Source organism: Myotis myotis, unplaced genomic scaffold (assembly GCF_014108235.1).
Source record: "Myotis myotis isolate mMyoMyo1 unplaced genomic scaffold, mMyoMyo1.p scaffold_m19_p_11, whole genome shotgun sequence".
NCBI lineage: Eukaryota > Metazoa > Chordata > Mammalia > Chiroptera > Vespertilionidae > Myotis > Myotis myotis.
In genome coordinates, this window is record NW_023416315.1 from 46,950,049 (window position 1) to 46,967,536 (window position 17,488).

At 41.6% G+C, this 17,488-nt stretch overlaps 1 protein-coding gene across 3 annotated transcripts in view; it reads left to right on the forward strand.

The window, feature by feature from the left end:
• The window catches only part of SEMA3C (semaphorin 3C), a 168,661-nt gene that overhangs the window by 62,355 nt on the left and 88,818 nt on the right, over nt 1-17,488 (forward strand). The window lies entirely within an intron of this gene.

Below are 17,488 nucleotides of genomic sequence, written 5' to 3' on the forward strand. Positions count from 1 at the left end.
TGTCCTAAATGCTCCACAAGCACAATGAGAATGCCAAGTGAATTTGCTCTTACTTCTTTTGGAAAAGGAAAAAACAAGTCTCTTCTGCTCTCCCTTTTACTTCCCCCAGATGGGTTGAAAATTGTAGACTTTGTCCATCAATTTAAACAGTTTTCATTGAACAGGTACAATCTTCCAGACCCTCTAAAGCAGCTATGGGCAAACTACAGCCGGATCCGGCCCGTTTGAAATGAATAAAACTATTGAAATAAAATACCGTACCCTTTTATGTAATGATGTTTACTTTGAATTTATATTAGTTCACACAAACACTCCATTCCATGCTTTTGTTCCGGCCCTCCGGTCCAGTTTAAGAACCCATTGTGGCCCTCGAGTCAAAAAGTTTGCCCACCCCTGCTCTAAAGTATTCTGGACCTTTCTAAAATGAAAAATACATTTTTAAAGAAATATAATTAAATATATATATATTTATAAATAGAAATATAGACCTCATAGTGCAAAAATTACATATATAATTAAAATACATCTTAGTATAAGTAAATTAATAAAGGTAAGTCCTTATTCTCATTTCTCACAGGAGAAACTGAAAATTGGTAAAGACTTTACAGAAAGTGTAGTATTGGTTAAGCATTAAAAACATGGAAAAGGCCCTGGCCAGTGTTGCTCAGTGACTAGTGTTGGCCCATTCACCAAAGGGTTGCAAGGTTTGATCCCCAGCTCCGGGTGGGGCATGTGCAAGAGGCAACCAAATGATGTGTCTCTCTCACATCGATGTTCCTCCCTCCTCCCCTCCCTCCCTCCATCTCTCCCTTCCTCTTTTCCCCTCCCTCCTCTCCACTCTCTCACTAAATTCAATGGAAAAATATCTTTGGATGAGGACTAACAATAACAACAACAAAAATTAGAAGACAAACAAACGTAAAAGTTAGCAAGGCAGGTAAGGCCATGACTAGTATGACTATAGTTGAGAAGTATGAGTACTAAGATTTTTTTAGACATCACAGGTATCTGTACTATAGGAGCATAAAGATAAAGGCTTGGAATTTTCCCTTTAGTTGAGACATTTATAACCTGAGTGCATGAACTCCGCTCATCAAATATGGAGGGATACTTGCATGAATCCTAGAGTATCAGTGACACCCTGAAGTTGCATAATCATTGTAAGATTATGATCATAAATAAAATTTTTGAAAAAAAAAGAAAGGCCATAACATTTGTTCATTTTTAAAGTGCCCCATGGCCTCTAACAAGCACAGAACTATCAGTGTAGCAAATAGGAATTCACCGCATAGATTGAAAGTGTGCCACACGTCCTGTGTGTAAGACATGTCCATGCTGAGCGTTTGGATGGTGGTTGCCTCAGGTAGAAGCGTGAAGCTGACGAGAGAATTCCACTTGACTTGCAGGGTAGGATCAGCATCTTTGCATCCCTGGCACCCAGCACACAGGCTGCCCCCTCTAGCCCACGTTTATTCAACATTCCATAAGTGTTTGAACAGAGGATAAGGCTGAAGGCAGGGAGAGCAGTTATCTCTCTCATGCAATTATCCAGTCAGAGATGACAAGTGTCAAGAATAAAAGAGCAATAATTTGGATGCAGAAGAAATGACATATTTGAGAGACATTTTAGAGGTAAAGCAACAAGACTCCACAACTGATTGATTGGCTCTGAGGGAGGAATTGAGATGCTTTCCTGTTTTATAGGTTAGATGATGGATGCCAATGCCATTCCGTGCTTCTCTTTAAGAGCAGCTATCTTATACTGTCTTGTATTATATTACCATGAACATACCATATCTTTGTTGTTGTTAACCCATAATTGAGGATATTTTTTCCATTGATTTTTTGGGAGAGTGGATGAGAGAGGGGAAGACAGAGAGAAACATTGTTGTCAGAGAAACATCAATTGGTTGCCTCCTGCACCAGCCCCGACCAGGGCCCAGGCTGAAAGGAGCCTGCAACCAAGATACATACCCCTTGACCAGAATCGAACCCGGGACCCTTTGGTCCGCACACTGATGCTCTATCCACTGAGCCAAATCACTTGGGGCAAGGCTATAGATTTCTAAAAGTCATGCTTTTATTTGTTTAATATTTATGGTATTCTCGACAGCCGTTGGATTAGCGATGTCCAGCTAAGATGTACTTGGGAAATATATGTTGAAAAAGATCTAAAGATGCCACAGAGGATGCAGTCAAATTTCTAGAATCTTCATAAATGATTAGCTTTTGTCTCCCATTTTCAAAGTTCCTTCCAGTTGGTGCCTCACAATAGTTCTCTGTTTCTGTGAGGGAACAGAGATGCAGGAATCTCTCATAGATGGAATACAAAGCAGAGGGGTGCGGCTGCACTTGGTAAACAGTGAAGCGAGAGAAGTTGTTCAGACAGGATTTGGGAGCTCCTATTGGGGACTCCACAAGAGCAGTTCCTCCCTGATTTGTTTTACATTTTGAGTTTTTAAATTCACTTGGAAAGTTCTGCTCCTCAAGCTGAGAGGGGATGAAACTCTCCGGCAAAGAGAAATACGTTTTCACAAACCAGGTGCAGAGATTTAGAGGGCTAGTTTGATGGAGGCTGTGTTTTGTTTGGTTAGCATCACTTCAGCAGTGTACTACATAAGCACAAGCATGCATTTCTTCAGCAGATGGTCCGCTGATGGTTGGGTGAGGCCCTGACAATCTAGAAAGATGGTATGGTATGTTGGAAAGGACAGTGGTTCTAGAGCCAGAAAGACTTAATTGCAGTTTCCTCCCATTGGTAATTTTTAATTGTATGACCTTGCGAAAGATTTCTGACCTCTTTGAGGAATATTTCTATTATTTTTTTTAAATCTATTTTTATTGATTTCAGAGAGGAAGGGAGAGGGAGAGAGATAGAAACATTAATGATGAGAGAATCATTGATCGGATGCCTCCTACACACCCCCTACTGGGGATAAAGCCGGCAACTCAGGCATATGCCCTTGACCAGAATCAAACCCGTGACCCTTCAGTCTGTAGGCTGACGCTCTAACCACTGAGCAAAGCTGGCTAAGGCTACTCTTATTTTTTGAAAACAGGAATAATGTCAACAGCTAATATATTCTAAGCAATATGTGATGCCTATAACTGCTCTGCTTTTATTTATTAACTTAGTTTACCTAAGAACAAGCCCATGAGATAGAAGGTACTATCTCCATTTTATAGGTTAGTAAACCAAGGCTCCAAAGGATTAAGTAACACTGCCAGATAACACAAGGAGTAAATGGCATTCTGGCCCCATCCCCACACTGTGAACCCCTACAGACCTAGTAGGGCTATAATGAAGATAAATGATAACTTTTGTAAAATTTAAAAATATTGGATAAACATTTGATTCGGTATCATCATTAGTAACATTAACATGATAAACAGTCAGGTAGGCTTTTGCAGGGAGAACTGTTGGGTCTCAGTACAATTTATATTGTTGGGTTTTTGTAAAGGAAAAGTATGTTTTGAACCTCAAATCATGAATTGTTGGATCATATGCAGATATGAATTAGGGACCACCTGTACCCAAAACTGGGGAGGAAGCATTTCTACACAGGTGGCACAGCTGTTATAGGGCTCCAGTCCCTCTTCCTCGTTTCCATCTCAAGCGTTTTGAGACTCTCTAAATTCTTCGTAGCAAAAGAAGAATTAGACAAAAACCTATATAATCTTCACCAAACTTTCTAAATAAAATCAAGTTAATCTTTTGTAGGATCTTGACTTTTTTGTCTGATGTTTTTAAATAAAAATCATTGTCAAAATTAACACATTAATGTATGTATACCATAAAACAACCTACTAATTGCACATTGATATTAGTTCTATCCCAAACAGCGTAATATTTAATATTTTAAATAAGTTTGAGCCTTAAAGCCAGAAATAATGTTAATGCCTTTATGATAATAAAATAGGGTGATGACATAGAGAATAATATGGGAGGGGCTTTATAAGAAAAGGTGGACAAGGATATCCCCCTGGACAGATGCGAGTTGAGATCTGAATAGTCAATAGGAGGCAATGTAGGTTAATCTCTTTGGCAACCACCCTGGTATTGTAACAAGTTTAGTGTGTTCAATGGAGAGATTTGAGAAGACCCTTGGAGTAAGTGTCTCTGAATGGAGCAATTTTTATTCCTAGAAACTTTTATTTTTAATGAGAAATTCACAATTCTTATGTGTGTTAAAATTTTAAAACCACTGTTATACTCAGGGAAAAGTGAAGGAGACCAAGTCCTGCAGCCGAAGGGGCTTGAGGGCATGGACTTTGGGTCGCCTAGATTTACATTCAAAACTTGGGCAAGTTACCCAAGATCCATCTGCAGTTCTCTCATACTCTTAAAGCAGGAAACAATAGGATTTAGTTAATAGGATTGATGTGGAGATCAATTTACTATTTATCTTAGTAAATTGATAGGTACCATATATTCTTAATAACTATTGAGAAGTATAAGTAGTAATTTAAGAGAGGTAGACTGGATAAAGATTAAGGACAGTTGCAGTTTTACAACAATATTTACTTTTGTGTTTGAATTAAAAAATAATGTTTGCTAGTATTTTAAAACATTGTAACTTTTTCTTGGTACACAGATTGCATTTCAATGCAAATTAGACATTATTTCAGCCGACTTTATTAGCAGGATTAGCTCAGAAAACAACTGCAGAGTAGCGCCCTAAAGCTATGACAGTGCACAGATATCCTGTTTAAAACAAAACTCCTGTCTTGGCATGAAGACTAACAATTATGAGTGATAGCTACTATTATCCAGGTGTTGCACAAGTATTTTCTCTTTCATTCACATAATTGTGCCATGAGGAAGGTATTATTATTATTTCCATCATTCAAGAAGGGGTTCTTAGGCGCTCATAATTTAAGTAACTTGCCTAAAGCCACATAGCTAGTTAGAGGTAATGCCCCGATTTGAGCATAAATCTCTGTCTGCAAACAACAGCCTTTCTTCCACAAAAATCCATTAGGTTAAAAAACAACAAGAAAGTTTCATTTTAATTATCTGTATGTCTTAGGTTAAAATTATTTGGGGGCTTTAATTGTACTAACTTAAATTTATTTTTCTTTGGCTATTAATAGACAATCTTGGCTATTTTTATATTTATTATTATGAGTAAGAAAGCTTGCAAAGTTTTAAAATTAAAGAAGTACAATTTCCATGTCTCTTTGATGAAGAGAAGTGAAAAGCTAATGCCTAACTAGAAAGCTGTTATCCACTCTTTCGGTTTTAGGGCATAAAGTGGCTTGTTTGGCTTAATCTTGTGAAGTCACTTGAATAGTGTAACACGAAATCCTCAAATAACACCATCCCAACTATCTACATCTGTCGTTTTGCCTAATAAAATATGTTCTGCTTTTTGAGATTCAGGGATTAAAAATGGCTATAAATCAGTGGAATGAAACTTCCTTCCACGTTAAAAAGGCAACTGGGAGCTATTAATACTCAGGTCAAACTTTGGTTTCTAGTAGCTTGTCACTTCCCCTTTTAAGTGTGCTGTATTTCCACCAGCAGGTCTTACTGTTACCCTGAATTAGAGACAATCTTGGCACATGCTAACCTCATGGAGGCAATAGCATTTTGTAAAATAAATAAGCTTTGAGTTCATATTCTGCTGTTCTCCTTGAAGTGCACGCAGGAATGATAAATATTATGTTTCCAGAGCAAGAACAGAAAAGTGAAACACTGGTCTTCTCTTTTGAAAGACTGAGCGTGGCTGCAGCCACTCCATCTTAAAACACCATCACGTGAAATTTGGAAACAAATGGTTTCCCCAACCAGGATAAAGAGAAGAGAAATGCCTTGCATATACATTCAAAGCCATTGTATATATGACGAGTCCTGGGCTTTTCAGAGCTGCAGAAAACATGGGTGGAGCCTTTGTGCTGCTCTTGAAAAGGATCAAAGGGTGGCTGTAATGCTATGTGGAGGCACACTCCCAGCGACTCTGTGTAAATCTCCTCTCCAGCAGCTGAGCGCTGAGTCACTGACCTGGCATTGTCCACGATGTCAGGGGAGAGAGAGACAAGAGAAAAGGACAAAAGGGGGCGTCTGCATTGAACAACTGATGAATGTGTTGAAAGTAAAATGGACATGTCTTCACTGTCTTCTACATTTCCCCAAACTTGTTTCTTTGTTTTGAAGCCAAATGCAATAAGTAGGCTAAACAATGAGTCATTTTGACTTAAATAATGTTTAGATAAAATAGCTGTCTCTTTAGGGGAACATCTCTGTATTTCTTTGTGCATAAAGTCTGGCTCTTTGGAGATGAGATTTTTATGGCACACAGCTTATTATATTTTCCCTGTGTGCAAATGGAAATGGGTTTAAGAATGTATCAAGGGAAAGCAGAGTTTAAGACTTTTGGTTGGTGGGGGGGACAGGATTGTTAAATTCCAAATAGTCTATCTTACTAAAAGTTGTGGGTGGTCTTCTGAAAGAATCTAGTATGAGACTGTATTTACATCATGCTAACCTGTAAAGAAAGTTTGCACTGCCTAATTCTTGATTAAAGAGTAATTATAAATCCTATAACTGACAGAATATTGAGTTGAGCCATCAGTATTATCAGACTCGTACTTCTAATTGAACACATTATGAAGGAGAATGTTAAATTGAAAGTTTTCCAAGATTTCTGTGTATTCATACTTACTTTTATGCGGACATCTTATAGTTTAGCTATACAAATATTTTACTCTACTTCATTCACTTACTATTGTATTAAAGTAGTATCACCCTTGAGAATGCTTCATTAGCATAATTCTTTCTAACTAACTTGTACTTGCATGTACTTTCTGAGAATTTTTTATTGGCACCTCAAGCAACTTTAGAAAAATTCAACCTCTTTGGTTTGTTGTACAAGGAGTTTGCCTCTTTGCATGTTGCTTGTGTGAGATTCAGGAAGTTTGCATTTCTGTCATGTTGATACCTTACTTCTGCTTAAAAAGACCATTCAAATCCTCTTCTTTATTAGCTATGAAACTAATCATCCTTGAATCTTCCACATAAGACCTCTACTTTCCACTCCCTAGAAATGCTTATCTCTTTAGTAACTCATATTTATCTCTAAGGTCACAGCTTATATGACACTTCCCCACAGAAGCTCTTCCTGACCCCTGATGTAAAGCAGCTGTCCTTGACTTAAACACTTATCCTGTCCTTTACAATATTTTTTTGCACTTATTACTGTGATTTTTAGTTTAAAAGAGTGGCTCAACTACTATTTGTTGAAAAAAGAAATAAGGTCAAACATTTCCTTCTGTTTAAGATCCCCCTCTATTTCCAGGAAAACTTAATCTTCCTTCTTCAAAGCTCCTTTAATTTCTTTTTTTATATATATATTTTTATTGATTTCAGAGAGGAAGGGAGAGGGAGAGAGATAGGAACATCAATGAGAATCATTGATTGGCTGCCTTTTGCACGCCCCCTACTGGGGATTGAGCCACCTGGGCATGTGCCCTTGACCGGGAATTGAACCCGAGACCTTTTTTTTTTTTAATATATTTTATTGATTTTTTACAGAGAGGAAGGGAGAGGGATAGAGAGTTAGAAACATTGATGAGAGAGAAGCATCAGTTCAGCTGCCTCCTGCACATCTCCTACTGGGGACGTGCCCACAACCAAGGTATATGCCCTTGACCAGAATCGAACCTGGGACCCTTCAGTCTGCAGGCCAGTGCTCCATCCGCTGAGCCAACCTGGTTAGGGTGAACCTGAGACCTTTCAATCTACAGGCCAATGTTCTATCCACTGAGACAAACCAGCTAGGGAAAAGCTCCTTTAATTTCACCTTCTTATACTACAATGGTTTGTGTGTCTCCATTCTAGACTGTCCACTCTGAGGGGAAAGATCAAGAATTTTCATTATTTTACCCAGTCCCTAGCTCATATACTATCTATTGAATGGATAGGTAAATATATACCTCAAATAATATTTTAATTTTGTGTAGAGCCTGCTGTATTATATAAAATATAAGCTTTGTGTTATAGAAAACTCTGGAGTGAAGGGCCAGAAAACTTTATGAGGGAGAAACAGAACAAGAGATTTCACTCAGCAATGGAATTTTCTACAACTGTTGCTCTAATAAAGTACTAGAATGTTGAGGAGACACTTCCACTGGAAGTCACGGTGTATGCAAAGGAAGTGTGATTGAAACCATGGAAAACCAACAAGTAGTATAAATTGTATGATAGACATGTATTAAATGCTACTGTAAGAATCTCTCCATGTGATAGTTTAGTGTGGTCCCTTTGGGGTTCAGAGTGGGGGGTTGGGGTCTGTGGTACTCTGCTCTGGGATTTTGCTGGCATTCCACATCACATCAGCCTCAGCTCCTCACCTGGCCCGCTGCACACGTGTTGGTCTGAAGTATCATCTTCCCATCCTTACATTTCTCTGTCTCACCGCCCAGGACTTTTAGTATTAATATTTAAAAATATGTCCTCCTAGTTTATTTTCCGTGAATAATTTTTAACAACTGCTTTCATATTGAATATAGCCTACTTTTAAAATTGAACAGCCTGAGAAAATAGTTTTCATATCTTCAAATCTCTACATAGACAATTGTAGTGACTGCAAATATTATATTTAGTAGAAGTACACTAATTTACACCATTCATTCTCAAGCTCCAATTGTTATTCTATGCCCCTCCCTCTCTTTTTTCTTTGTGGTTATGTTTCTGCTTTTGTTTTGCTGACAACCTTGAAACTACTGTTCTCAACATGGACACGCTGTTTTTGAGCACTTTGCCCCAAAGCAGCTTCTCCGAAGTGTCAAGGGCTCTGGAGAGGAGGTGTCGGATGAAGTGTTTCCTCCTCTTCACCTTTATCTCCCCTGTTTCCATGTGGAGTGGACACTCTGAACTAGGCCTCCCTGACAGCCCGAATGCTCACCCCTGCTGTCCTCTGCAGCTTAGCAACGGGTCCAGATTTAGTTCTACTTTTCAGAAGTTACTTCCTTCCAATGCAGAGACTCGCAAGACAATTTAGTTATTTTCTAACTGTCTATTCTTCCTCTTCTGAGATAGAATCCAAAACCACTGCCCATACAAGGAGGCTGATATTGGCACCTAACATCTTTGAAGTCTACTCTCATGCTTCCCAAGTAAGTTCAGAGGAAGGGACTTAAGTTAGAACTTCTAATTGTCCAGTTTATTGAACCACACAACACACATAGAATATGTTTTAGGTATGGGGAAGGAAAGTTTGATTTGGGTTTAGCTTCATATTGTGTCCAGAAAAGACAGTTATATTACTGTGGTCATGTTTCTAAGATAGGCTTTAAACAGACCCTTTCTTCCTGTCGGGTTAATCATAATATGAAGGGTCCAGTCAGCATTACAGATATTCTACAATAGTAGGTAACACTTGTAGAGTGTGAAAAAGAGATTATTTTCATGAACACTTTTATTGCTGCAGGGAACATTAGGGATCATTCTGATTAATAAAAATCTCATTCTTCCTTTTGTTTTGTAGATTTCAGGTCCAAAGTGAGGGAGGGAAGGTAGAAAGGAGTGATTGCAGGAAGGGGGCAAACCAAGGCCTGTATCAACAAATGGTGAAGCTAGAGCTTTATCCTTAGTTGGCTAATTCCAAAACAGAGCCTCCCCCTCCATTCACTTTACCTTTTAATAGTAATAAAATATTATCACAAACACTCCAATTTTTGAAATTTGATAGCATAGTTTTCTTTTATTGGTTCAGACTCATAATTTTTAGTTCACCAAGATTAAGAGATTATAAAACTCAATGAAGCAGGGGAAAAAAGGGTAGGGTAGAATGTGAATGAACAAATGGCTTTATCTCATATTCAGAGGCACTTCAACTGCAAAACTTTACAGAAGACAGATCGGATCTTCCACCGCTGAACCCATGGCGTTTTAGAGCATTTCAAATGATCTTCCACTTTCAGACAGCCTTTAAGAGAAAACCACAAAGAGAAATTGAGCAAATACCAGCAGACCTCAGACCTGACCTCATCTAGAGGATCAAGGAAGTCTTTATGAATCCGTCCAATTTCAATTACGTGGAAGCTACTGCTTGAGTTCTGAGTAGGAGTGAGAAGAAAGCAGGAAGAATCCTTTCAGCAGCAGAAATAACACCCACAAAGGCCCTGAGGCAGAAGTGAGGGAGGGAAGTAGTTTGAAGATGTGAAAAGAGGACCAGGAGGGCGAGAACACAAAGGAAATAGGCAAATACTATAGTGATGATTGAGATTTTCCACTGAGGTAATCTTGGACCAGATCAGGGCAGGTCTTAAAGGCCATGTTAAGAACTCTGGATTTTGTGCTAAAAGTAATTGAAAGCCATCCAGACAAGACGAGGGAGCTTAAAAGTACAGTGATCATACAATGTAACATCCAAACCATGCATCTTTTAAATGCAGAGGGGGCACTGTTTGCTGAGAAAACAGCCGGGGCCAGAGAGCACCTGATTGAGCTCACAGGTTAAGAAACTCGCCTTGCTGTGAATCCTGGGTCTGTCCTCTTCTACTCATCACTGTGTGATCTTTGTTACATTGCTCAATGAGCTGAATTTTAGTTTCTTTATATGCAGAACAGGAATAATGTTAAGGCCTAACACAAAAACTTTAAAAAAAAAAAAAACTTTATTGTTGAAAGTATTGCGTATGTTCCCTTTTTTCTCCCACTGACACTTTATAGCCCCGCCCTTCCCCCACGCCCCAAGACTCCACCACCCTCTTGTCTGTGTCCACGGGTTATGAATTTATACACATAAACATAAAAGCTTTGAATGCAAGTTACATGAAATCATTTTAAAAGGCACCTAGAATAGCTACGCTTACTGATAAATCCACAAGTGGTAGCTATTTGGGACTATTATTATTATTATTTAGTTTATTTTTATTGTTAGTGTATTTTATTTTATTGTTGTATTACAGATGTCCCTCAACCCCCTTTGCCCCTCCTCCACCAGGCTCCCACCCCACCCCAGGCCTTCACCTCAGTATTGTCTCTACCCATGGCTTCTACATATATGCAAATAAGTGATTTGGTTAATCTCTCCAGATGGGTTCATCTCTCCCTTCCTCTGAGATTCTGTTTGGTGCTTATGTGTCTCTGGACCTATTTGTTGGTCAGTCTATTTTGTTCATTAGATTCCACATATAAGTGACATCATGTGATATTTGTCTTTCTCTGACTGGCATATTTCGCTTAGCAGAACAGTCCTCCCCCCACCCCTCCCTCTATGGCTATGCTGTCTCAAAGGATAATGGAACTATTATTTTTGAGCAACTGTGGTTTTAACAAAATGCCTTCTGGTCTCTCTTTGCCTTAGGAATTAGGAGCTGGGGTTTCAGTCCCCTGAAGTTTCACTGCTCTTGATTTTATCTGCCCGTTTGCCCTAAAGGGACAGGTGAAGTTCAGTTTTTAACCCGTTTGAAAAGAGTGAGCCTCAGGGAGAGGATGGGTCAGGAAAGCCCCGTCTACTTAAAATTCTTCTGGGGGCTAGACATTCAGAAGAAGAAATCACTCTGAGGGTAGCAATATCGCTGAAATAAAAGATATCCTAAGGATTTCCTTTGAAGTCTGCAGATGCCCGTACTGCCTGAGAGAGAGCGGAGGTTTCTGGTGACAACTTCATGGTGGGCTGAGCAAACAGAGTGCAGTTACGTGACAGAGGATGATGGAAGTTTCAGTCAAAGACAGACCACATATACCATGGTGTCTGATAATCTTATAATCTTAAGATTATACTGGACTATAAGCAAATGTTTGCGATATTGAAAGTTTGCATTTACTGCTACCTCTACATGCTTTAAATAGACCAGGAAGGTCGGCATGCTGTCCACCCAGCTTGCTGGCAGCTGGGCCAAGGGACTATCTAGGAAGGAAGAGGAATAGGCTGGGGAGGAGGAGTACCTAGGAGCCTGCTCCCTACACACCTGCCCACAAACGGACATGCACACACACGCACGCACACATACACACACATGCACATACACTCCTGTGCACAAACTCATTTCCCTTCTTTCCCCTCCCTCCCTTTCTTCCTCTCTCTCCTTTTTCTATCCTCCCACTCCTCCCCCTCTCCCTTTCATTATTTCTCATCTTTAGCTTACCTCCCTGGGTCTCTGGCTCTCTGCTCTCCTTTTTCCCCTCCCCTTCTCTTCCTTCTTGCTCTCTCCCTCACTCCCTCTGTCCTGATATCTATCCTCCTCTCAGCGCCTGCCTTCACAGCCCTCCCCTTACATCCCCAGCGGGTGCAAGTGTGCTCGCACAGTCTTTACTGTATCTTATTGTTAATGTATTTTATTTTATTGTTGTGTCACAGATGTCCCTCAATCCCCTTTGCCCCCCTCCCCAGGCCTTCACCTCAGTATTGTCTCTGCCCATGGCTTATACATATATGCAAATAAGTGATTTGTTAATCTCTCCAGATGGGTTCATCTCTCCCTTCCTCTGAGATTCTGTTTGGGGCTTATATGTCTCTGGACCTATTTGTTGGTCAGAGACATATGATATTGTGTTACAATTGCCTACAATATTTAGTACAGTAAACGGCTGCACAAGCTTGTAGCCTGGGAGCAACTGGCGGGCCACTGGTGGTCCGTGAGGTCCGAAAGGCTGGCGACTGCTGGGCTAGACAATATAGCCCATGTGTGGAGTAGGCTCTCCCATCTAGTTTGTGTTAGCACTCCATGATGTAAGCACCATGATCAAATGGCCTAAAGACTCGTCTCTCATAATGTACCTCCATTGGCAAGTGAAGCATGACCGTAACAGAATGAAAGGTAAAATTTGGAATTGTCGTAAGGCCATAGTATCTTCATATTTGTGTCCTCTTATCTGAGCAAAGTGTCCAGCCTGCTGTGATAAGAGCTCAATAAATATGTGTTGAATACATCAATTACATCAATTAATAACATGTCAAGAACTTTAAATCTAATTAATGAGTAACCGTTGCATATGTTTCTAATAGAGAGACCTCTGGGAGTTGATTTTTAATCAAGTAATCTTTGGCCTGTATTTCAGATTTATAAAAGGCCAAAGATAATTTAGTATTCTGAGCAAATGAGTTCCCCTTCTTAGTAGTTTGAGATATATATTATTCATAAAAGAAAACCCTAGACTCTCCACCCTCCTCCACTGAGAGAGAGAGAGAGAGAGAGAGAGAGAGAGAGAGAGAGAGCGCTATTTGAGTTATTTTGATTTAAGTCACCTCAAATATTAGGATCACCCACTGGCCCTAACCAGTTTGGCTGAGTGGATAGAGCGTTGGCCTGTGGACTGAAGGGTCCCAGGTTCAATTCTGGTCAAGGGCATGTACCTTGGCCGCATTTCTCTCTCATGAATGTTTCTAGCTCTCTACCCCTCTCCCTTCCTCTCTGTAAAAAATCAATAAAATATATTATATATAAAAAAGATCACCGACTGATTTAACAGAGAACAAACGTTAGTTCTTACTGTGGTTAGGGGCAAAGTGTGATTTACAAACAGCATATATTATATATGTTAAACTATATTGTAATTGCTACAGCAATATGTTGACTATCTTCAGTAGGACCCCAAAGCTTATATTGCTAGGGTTTATATTTTGGGGGAATGTACTGTTCCCCCAGCCTTGGTTAAATTCTCAAGGCTCACAAAAATTTCTATCACAAAGAAAAGTCCATGTTCATACATGAATTTCAGGTAAGCATATTGAGCTGCAGATTTCCCCTCAGGGAACATTGCATGGAACGCATGACAGTAATTTCCCACCATAGAACTCTACAGTAATGTAGATTTCAGGATAGAAGCATGTGGTATTTTTTTAATAATGTTTCCCAGGAGGTTTTCCCAGGGACTTGGAGACCTACACTGCCCTTTGGGGGCCACCACGTTTTCTAATACCTCATACTCTCAGCCAAAGTTCCTTTCGATCAGTTGAGCATGTCCTGAGAAACAAAACAACTAGTTGTACTTCCAGCGCTGTAAAAAGGATGACATCATTGCTAAGATTTAAAGAACTGTAGCACAGCGCCATTCTTTTCATTTGTCTAGAGGAGAAACCAATAATGGTGATTTCCTTTTCTCACTGTACCCACGTCATTAAATTAGTCATTTTCTCTAACTGTATTCATCGACTTAAGTTGGCTCTACATTAAACCAAAATGATGGATTCTTTAGTCATTCTTTTCATAGATAGATAAAAATCTTCAATGCTTTGAACTCATCTCTTTATTAAGTAAAAAAAATAAATAAAAATTTCGTATTTTGGTGGGGTTTTTTTCCCAAGCCCCAAAGTTCAATTAGGGCTAACTAACAGCAACTTAAATAGCATTTTAACTAAATGGCCTTGGCTTGTAGGCTTCCAACAGGGGCCCTTCTAAAGTAAATCTTCCTTGGTTAACAGCTGTCAACTGTCAGTGAGCTAAAGGTAATTAAATTTGAAGATAGCTTTATGGCTCAGAAAAATAGATAAAAATCCTCAGACCAGAAAGGTCTTAAGTTAATATAGTTATTGCTCCCTGTGGTATTTGAATTAATGCAAGAAATTGATTATTTTCTAACAAAACAGTTAAAGAGGAGAACTGCCATTGTTTGTTAATTGCAGGAAAAATTCAGTTGGGGCTGTTTTCCCTACTAAGATCACACTCTTGATTTCACTTCATTATAGATTAGGAAGAAAAGGGAAAAAGAAAAAAAGAAGAGTATTAAAAAAAATACCCAAGCTAAAGAAATCATGGTAGCAAGGGTAAGAAGGTGGTAGTTAGGGTCTTTGAACACTCAAAAGATGTATCAGCTGGTAAGGTTTCAACAACAGAAATGAAAACTTCAAGGTGCCTAAGAAATACAAGAATTTTTTTTTTTAATTTTACATAATAGCAGTAGTTCAGTTATAGCGCAGTTCCAGGGGAGTTCAGAGATTAAGTGCTTTTTTAAAGAACTGAGATTTTTCCCCCTAAATTCCTGCTTGTCATTCTCAGCTAGTAATCCTGGTAGCTGCAATTACTACAAGTATAATATGCTCACACACCAACGTCCAGAGGTAGAAAAAGTGGCACCTTTTTGGGGTGCCACTTTTTGAGACCCAAGAAATATTTTCAGTACCCCTGCAGAAGGCTTTTCTTTAAGTCTCATAGACCATAACTAGTCAGAGGCCACATTTAATCGACTCACTGGTTAGGGGAATGGAACCACTGTTGTTGGCATAGACCAACTCTGCCAACAGGAAATTTTATTACGGGAATCGAACCGTGACCTCATGGTTCATAGGTCAGTGCTCAACCACTGAGCCAGGCCAGCAGGGCCAGAAAGCATATTCTTGTACAGTTTTTCATTCTTTTATGATTATAATCAAAAGAACAAAGAAAACATCAACTCTTTGAAAGGAAAAGTCTTAAGTTGTGCAAAAGAGCACTTTGACTGGAAAGAAAATTGATTCTGCTGTAATTGTTATTTGACTTTTGTGTTGTCATGGTGCATTCATTATATTCAAAGTTCAGTTGTACAGGCACATATTTAATGTAAAAGAAGTTAAATAAACATGAGTCACTGATCATTGAGATACTGAAATCTAACAATTCAGAACATCTGAAAATTCATTATTTTTCCTTATAATATACTAGAGGCCCGGTGCACAAAAATTTGTGCACTGGGGGGTGGGGGAAAGTCCCTCAGCCCGGCCTGTGCCCTCTCGCAGTCTGGGACCCCTCGGGAGATAATGACCTGCTGGCTTAGGCCCACTCCCAGGTGGCAGAGGGCAGGCCCAATCCCTAGGTGCAGCCCCTGGTCGGGCTCAGAGCAGGGCCGATTGGGGAGTTGGGGCGCCGCCCCCTGTCATGCACAGAGCAGGGCAGATCAGGAGGTTGCGATGCCACCCTCAGTCACGCTCAGGGTAGGGCCGATAGGGGGGTTGGGGCACCGCCCCCTGTCACACTCAAGGCAGGGTCGATGGGGAGGTTGCGGCGCCACCCCCTGTCACGCACAGAGCAGGGCCAATAAGGGGGTTGGGGCGCTGCCCCCTGTTACGCACAGAGCAGGGCCCATCAGGGGGGTTGGGGCTCCGTACCCTGTCACGCACAGAGCAGGGTCGATCAGGGGGTTGGGGAGCTTCCCCCTGTCACGCACAGAGCAGGGCAGATCAGGGGGTTGGGGCGCCGCCCTCTAGCACCCACAGAGCAGGGCAGATCAGGGGGTTGGGGCGCCACCCTCTAGCACCCACAGAGCAGGGCAGATCAGGGGGTTGGGGCACCACCACTGTCACACTCAGGGCAGGGCTGATGGGGAGGTTATGGCTTTACCCCATCACACACAGAGCAGGGCCCGTGGAGAGGGGGTTGGGGCGCCGCCCTCTATCACCCACAGAGCTCGGCCGATCAGGGGGTTGGGGCGCCACCACTCTCACACTCAGGGCAAGGCCGATGGGGAGGTTATGGCTCTTCCCCGTCACACAGCAGGGCCTGTGGGGGGCTTGGGGGGAAGGGGTGTTGGGGCACCGCACCCTGTCACACACAGAGCAGGGCCGATCAGGGGGTTGGGGTGCCGCACCCTGTCACACACAGAGCCGCAGGGCGATCAGGGGGTTGGGGAGCTCCCCCCTATCAGGCACAGAGCAGGGCTGATCAGGGGGTTGGGGCACCTTCCCCTGTCACGAACAGAGCAGGGCGGATAGGGAGGTTGTGGCCCCGCCCCCTGTCACACACAGAGCCGCAGGGCGATCGGGGTTTGGGCGCTGATCCGGTGCCGGGAGGCTCTCGGCTCCGCTGATCCCGGTGCTGGGAGGCATATTACCCTTTTACTATATAGGATAGAGGCCTGGTGCACGGGTGGGGGCCAGCTGGTTTGCCCTGAATGGTGCCCTGGATCAGGGTGGGGGTCCCCACTGGGGTGCCTGGCCAGCCTGGGTGAGGGGATGATGGCTGTTTGCAGCTGGTCACACACCCTTCAGGGTGGGGGTCCCCACTTGGGTGCCTGGCCAGCCTGGGTGAGGGGATAATGGCTGTTTGCAGCTGGTCACACACCCTTCAAGGTGGGGGTCCCCACTGGGGTGCCTGGCCAGTCTGGGTGAGGGGCTGAGGGCTGTTTTCAGGCTGGCGGGTGACTGAAGCTCCCAACCACTCCTTTTTTTCTTTTTCTTTTTTATCCTGGGCCAGCTTTAGCTCTGGCTCCAGCTCTGAGGCCTCTGTTGCTGAAAGCAGGTATCTGGTTTGTTTGGGTTCTATAATCGAAACAGTGTATCAACTCCAGCTCTGAGATCCTGGCGGGCTGAAAGCAGGTTTCTGGGGTTTTGTTTAGCTTCTATATTTGTAACAGTTTTTCAAACTGCAAGCTCAGAGGCCGGCAAGGCAGGCGGGGAACGTTGGTTTCCTCTGTCACTGAAGCAAGCAAGCCTCATGTTAGCTTCAAGCTGCCTGGCTGCCGGCCGCCATCTTGGCTGACAGTTAATTTGCATATTGCCCTGATTAGCCAATGGGAAGGGTAGCGGACATACACTAATTACCATGTTTCTCTTTTATTAGATAGGAT